Consider the following 6,136-nt stretch of genomic DNA (forward strand, 5'->3'; position numbering starts at 1 on the left):
ATAATGTGAACTGAAACTGCAAACACAAGAGATAGCAAATGTGAGAACCTGAGCAAAAACATTGCCTGTCCATTTCCTTGACTACCAAGTCCCTCCAACAGCTTATATTTTGAACTTAATTTGGGCTGTTAACCTCTTGAAAGAGTATCTTTGTGACTGCTTAGGTCTGTAAGAATAAAAGAAAATGTGTGAGTTGCCTTTGAAATTAACTCAGATTGCCAGTCCGACCCTCCCCCTAAAGACTGGGCACCACTGACTTCGATCACAGTGCGATGCCGCAATGCTCTGCTGTCAATGCTGCCCTCAGCTGGAACGAGTGTGTAACTACAGAAAACTCAGAGCCACAAAAGTAGAAAGAAACCATCACATTTGCCAACACAGCATGTCTGTAATGTGAATTCTCGCTTTCCATTTCAAATAACGAGCAGCAGTGTAATCTTTACATTGCTTCAGCCTGTCTTCCTGCTGGCAGCTTTTCTTTTACCTATCCAATGGCTTTTGGGTCCTCAGTTCAGATCACATTAATTCTAAACAGAGGAAAGCCCTTATTGTTGAAAATATTGTCCTTTGGCATGGGTTATCACATTTAGGCATAATGCTTCCTTTCAAAATTCAGGCATTTTCAAACTGGCAGAAGCTTAAATAGTTCCTACATGGTCAGGTGATTTTTTTTTTGCAGGACGAATATACCATTAGCAGGATAACAAAGCAAGTCTGAGTTCAGATACAAAGGGTGGCTTCCACGGAAGGACAAGCAGTGTTCCTTTGATATAGAGCTTCTATTTTTTTAAAAATTTAGAGCTACAGAACAGAATCTCATTCAATTACACCCTTGTGAATAATTAACCAACTAAGAATGTGAGGGGGAACCAGAGCACCCTGAGGAAACCCACACGATAACAAGGAGAATGTACAAACTCTTTAGAGGCAGCAGTGGGAACTGAACCCTCTTCACTGGTACTCTAATAGTGTTACGCTAACCATTATACCACTGTGCTGCTTCTAAAAAATGCAGTTCCAATTGAATTCTTATCAACCTCCTCCGCATAGAAGAGACTATTTACAGCAGCCAATTAACCTACAGGAGCACCAGGAGAAATGCCACACGTGCAAACTCCACACAGACAGCAGCCAAGGACAGGATTGAGTTGCGAGGCAGTTTGCCACTCTGTCGGCGCAGACACAATATCAGGACATTTAAAAGGACCAGTGTAGTAAAGCTAAATGCTGATGAGAAAATCAAAGGAGAACCAGAAGTTAACATATATGAAATCTAAAGGAACGTAGGGGCGCAGTTCCAAGATGCACTCAGCGACTGCTTTAATCGGCACACTTGTACACCTACTCATGAATGCAATTATCTACTCGGCCAATCAGATGTCAGCAACTCAATGCATAAAAACATGCAGACATGGATTTATTGTTCAGACCAAACAACAGAGAGGGGAAGAAGTGTGATCTAAATGACATTGACCCGTGGAATGATCGTTGGTGCCAGACAGGGTGGTTTGAGTATCTCGGAAACTTCTGATCTCCTGGGATTTACATGCACAATAGTTTCTGGAGTTTAGAGACAACGTGCATGAAACAGTCAGTGAGCGGCAGTTCTGTGGGCAAAAGCAGCTTGATAATGAGAGGGGTCAGAGGAGAATGGTCACTCTGGTTCAAGCTGACAGGAAGGCAACAGTAAGTTGAATAACCGCATGTTACAACAGTAGTGCGCAGAAGAGCATCTCTGAATGCTCAACACATTGAACCTTGAAGCAGATAGCTACCACAGCTTTAGAAGACCACAAACATACATTCAGTGCCCATTTTATTAGGTACAGGGTGTCCCTAATAAAGTGGCCACTGAGTGTGTAGGACTACGTGGTTCTGGGGCTTGTTTCCATTGCTTTCACCTGGGGTCAACACATTGACATCGACGACTGTGATATCAGCTCTCTCTGCACCCACACAGCCAATCCTGCAGATTCAATGAGTGATATTGTTGAGAATGAAAACTTTCACCCAGGTTGAGAAAACATTAAGTATTTGATGCTTGTTGATAAAGCTGGATTAGGAATCTCTCTTTGATGTAACATTCACCATATCATTATGATAAGCTGAATCACATTGCAACGAAACACGAGTTTGATACTGGGCTCAGTGTCATTAAACAGTTATTGTCATACTTGCTTCTGTTAACTATTCGAGGAATGTCCATCTAAATTCTTTCTGTGGTGTTAACTGAAAGGAGAATATTGCTGAGATTGTTAATAAAAAATAATTGTTAACTAATAATTGAAACTAATCTTTCAATCCACCTACCCAAGTAGGTGTGATCTTTTCTCTATAAATTTAACTACTGTTATTTTATAGGAACCTTCAACACTGTGGTGTCTAACTGGAAAAATGCATATGGCAGATTATGCATTAAAATCCTGAGTTGAAACTTGAACCAAAATTTTGTGTTTGAGCAGCGAAAGTGCTGCCAATTGAACACTGCTGGTACGGCCTTCCCTGTGCTGTAAAGCATCCCTGATTTTCTGACAGCCAAATGTACTGAACAATCACAACATAAAACAGTATCAGAGTGAGTGCAGAGCCACAACTCAATCCGACTTGAGCAGTTTATGAGATTGTCCAATCACTTCAACTAAGTTTGCAATTCAATTAGTATACTTATGGATTCAGCGTCAGTTAGATGCACCAATGTTGCCAGGACTTGAGTAGCTGAGTTAAAGGGAAAGGGCTTTCTTCCCTGGAGCATAGGAGAATGAGGGGAGGTTTACTAGAAGTATACAAAACTTTGAGAGGTATGGATAGGGTAAATGCGAACAGGCTTTTTCCCCCGAGGTTGAGTGAGACTAGAACTGGAGGTCATGGGCTAAGGGTGAAAGGTGAAATTGTTTAGGGGAACATGAGGGATAACCTCTTCACTCAGATGGTGGTGAGAGTGTGGAATGAGCTTCCAGTGAAAGTGGTGAATACGGGTTCAATTTCAACATTTAGTTAATTATGTAGATAGGAGTGTGGGGGAATATAGTCTGGATGCTTGTAGATCGGACTTGGATAGTAGTTCAGCATGGACTAGATGGGCAGAAAGGCCTTTTCTGTGCTGTAGTGTCCTATGACTCTATTTTGAGTTGCTGCTCACCTATCCAAAGTCTGTCCTGGAGTAACTTAATGTTGTATCACCTGCTTGGAAAGCAGGGTTCAATATCTTGTGCAGTTGAAGGGCATTCATCTGGGGAAATTTAGATGAGTAACTAGTCAACAATGAGCAGAGCAGCAACAAAATATCTCATCGCTTAAATCTGGATCATAGATCAAGGATCAACTTTATTTGCCATATCCATTTACATGGGTGAGGAAGTTGCTGTGGTGTTGGTCAGGGCATGACATGCAACAGAAAACAGCAATCAACAATTATAAAGAAAAAGAATTATATAACATGTAAAGTTAGAGGGTCAAGTACGGATATGGATAAAATGTGCACAAGTACACAAATACCAACATGTGTAAACAGCATCAAAAAAAGTAGTTTAAAGTATCTAATGCTTGATCAGATTAAATGCTTGGGAGAAGAACCTGTATTAACTTTGTCAACCGTTGTTTAAGCAGTTTCCTCCTGAAAGGGTTTGGGTTCTTTAAATCAGATTCTGCTGAATCCTCAGATTGAAGACCTTTCAAACAGCAGAGTATTAATACTGGGAGCCTCAATAGCGTACTTGTTCACATGGTGCTATTACAGCTCGGAGTGTTGGAGTTCAGAGTTCAACCCGTGTCCTTTGTACGTCCATCCTATGTTTGGGTTTACTCCGGGTGCACCGGTTTCCACCCACAATCCAAAGATGTACACATTAGTAGGTAATTGGTCATTGTAAATTATCCGGTGATTAGGCTGGGAGGTTGCTGGTGACGTGCCCTGAAGTCGGAAGGGTGCATTCCATATTGTATCCTGTATATAAATAAATAAGCTCTGCTTCCTTTTTCACAGCTTTTGTCTGACCTGCTGCTGATTCTTATCTATAAGTCCACATCACAAACACCGTGCAGTGCAAGTGCACCATAGACACAAGAGATTCTGCAGATCCAGGACATCCAGGGCAGCACTGGAGAAAATCCATGGATACTGACTGACCTGCTGAGTACCTCCAGCATTCTGTGCGTTGTAATATAAGTGCAGTTTTTTATTTATCAAGAAAAGATTAGCTTTATTCGTCGTATGAACATCAACATGCATCATCTTGCCTCAACGACCAAGGATTGTGCCAAGGGCAGCTTGGAAGGGTCACCAGGCTTCCAGTGTCAACATAGCAAGCCCACATTCACTAACCCTTTGGAATGTGGCAGAAAACCAAAGCACCTAAAGGAATCCACACAGTCAAGGGAGTACGTACAAACTCCTTACAGGCAGCAGCAGGAATTGAACCTTGAATGGTGACCACTGGTGCTGTAAGACGATTGCTACCATGCATCCCACAAAAATTAGATCAGATAAAGATTATTTTTGGTTTGCCAGCAATTAATATTTTCTTTAATATTTGTTCACTTTTTTGTTCCCTTAATTAATCTAGCATCCATCATAGGTTCCTGGATACTATTCACAAGTTGAATTTGATCCTCTGTGAGACAGACACTGTAACCCCAATTGTGTCTAGTAATCCAACCATCCAGCCTGTATAACAAATTATTGTATGATGTACTCCTTAAAGTGATTAGATCATTGCTGAGGCAGAGGGGAAATCTTGAACATAAAAATAGCTGTATCAACCATTCACAGAACCAGGTCATTTGAAGCCTTCCTTACTATGTCTTTCAGTTTGTTCATCTGAAGCTTCAGCAATGGTAGAAGGCGAAGGAGGCTGTCAAACTGAGATCCAGCTGCCCCTTCACCCAAATGCACATGTCATTTGGAGCACAAACCAATTACAAAGCTCAAAAGGTGGCAGCATTTGGGGCTCATGCGTGTTATACATTCAGCTATAATATCGAATTCTCCTCAGCCACTTGCAAACCTTCATTAGGCTTACTATTCAACTGAATTTCTATCAAGCCTGCTCTGCCATGGCTGATTTATTGTCCCCCATTCTCCTCCTTCTCCCAATGCCCTTTGACACCCAGACTAATCTAGAATCTCCACTTCAAACATACCCAATGTCTTGGCCTCCACAGATATCATATCTGTGGCAATGAATTCCATAGATTCACAATCCTCTGGCTAAAGAAATTCCACATCCTTGTTCTAAAGGGATGTCCTTGTAATCTGAGGCTGTGCCATATGGTCCTAGATTCTGCCACTATGGGAAACATCCTCTCCATGTCCACTTTATTTAGACCTTTCAATGTTCAATAGTTTTCAATGCTTAGTGTTTCCATGGCTTCTGATTCATTACATTTTTAACTTCAAGCACGTTTTAATAAAACTAGAGATACAAACATCTTCAGATTCTGGGATCTGAGCCAAAATGAGCTGCTGGAGGAAACCAGCCCATCAGGCAGCATCCGTGGAAGCATTAAAACTTGATAGTAACTCTGGGCTCTTTATCAAGGTGGTAAAACAACGTAGCATTCTGGAGAGGGTTGCTGCAAGCATAATGCAATGTCTTATAGAATGCAACAATTTTACAATGTTCAGATCCATTACCACATTTATTCATGTCATTTCCTTCCCTACCAATGCAGAGATGATGCAAAATAAACATTGATCAACTATTCAGTTCTATTGGCAATTAAAGAATTGTGCTCAAGAGACAAGTGGTTGGCATGCCTTTTTTGTATTTGGTTCGAAGACTGTTGTTAGATAAAACATAAACCAATGATAAACCAGATAATTTTCAGCATATCTACATACACGGCTATACCCTTTAATCAGAATAAATAGTAACATTTCCATTGCAAATAAGAGCTCAGTTTGGATAGAATACAGAACATGGCATTCTTTCAACAAAATTTTGCATTTGTATTATTTCCTTTAATATAACAGAGCTGTGATGAGCATCTCCAGGAACCTGAAACAGTAAGTGAACATTATTACTGTGACCCCTTGTACCAGTCAACCTTTGAATAGGCTGCTAGATCAGTATGCAATCTGTGAAGACGGGGAAAAAAAACCAACTACAGATACCGGAAATCTGAAATAAGAACAGAG

At 40.8% G+C, this 6,136-nt stretch overlaps 1 protein-coding gene across 1 annotated transcript in view; it reads right to left on the reverse strand.

The window, feature by feature from the left end:
- The window catches only part of LOC140736379 (uncharacterized), a 164,569-nt gene that overhangs the window by 11,542 nt on the left and 146,891 nt on the right, over positions 1–6,136 (reverse strand). The gene's annotated exons all lie outside the window — the stretch shown is intronic.

Source organism: Hemitrygon akajei, chromosome 11 (assembly GCF_048418815.1).
Source record: "Hemitrygon akajei chromosome 11, sHemAka1.3, whole genome shotgun sequence".
NCBI lineage: Eukaryota > Metazoa > Chordata > Chondrichthyes > Myliobatiformes > Dasyatidae > Hemitrygon > Hemitrygon akajei.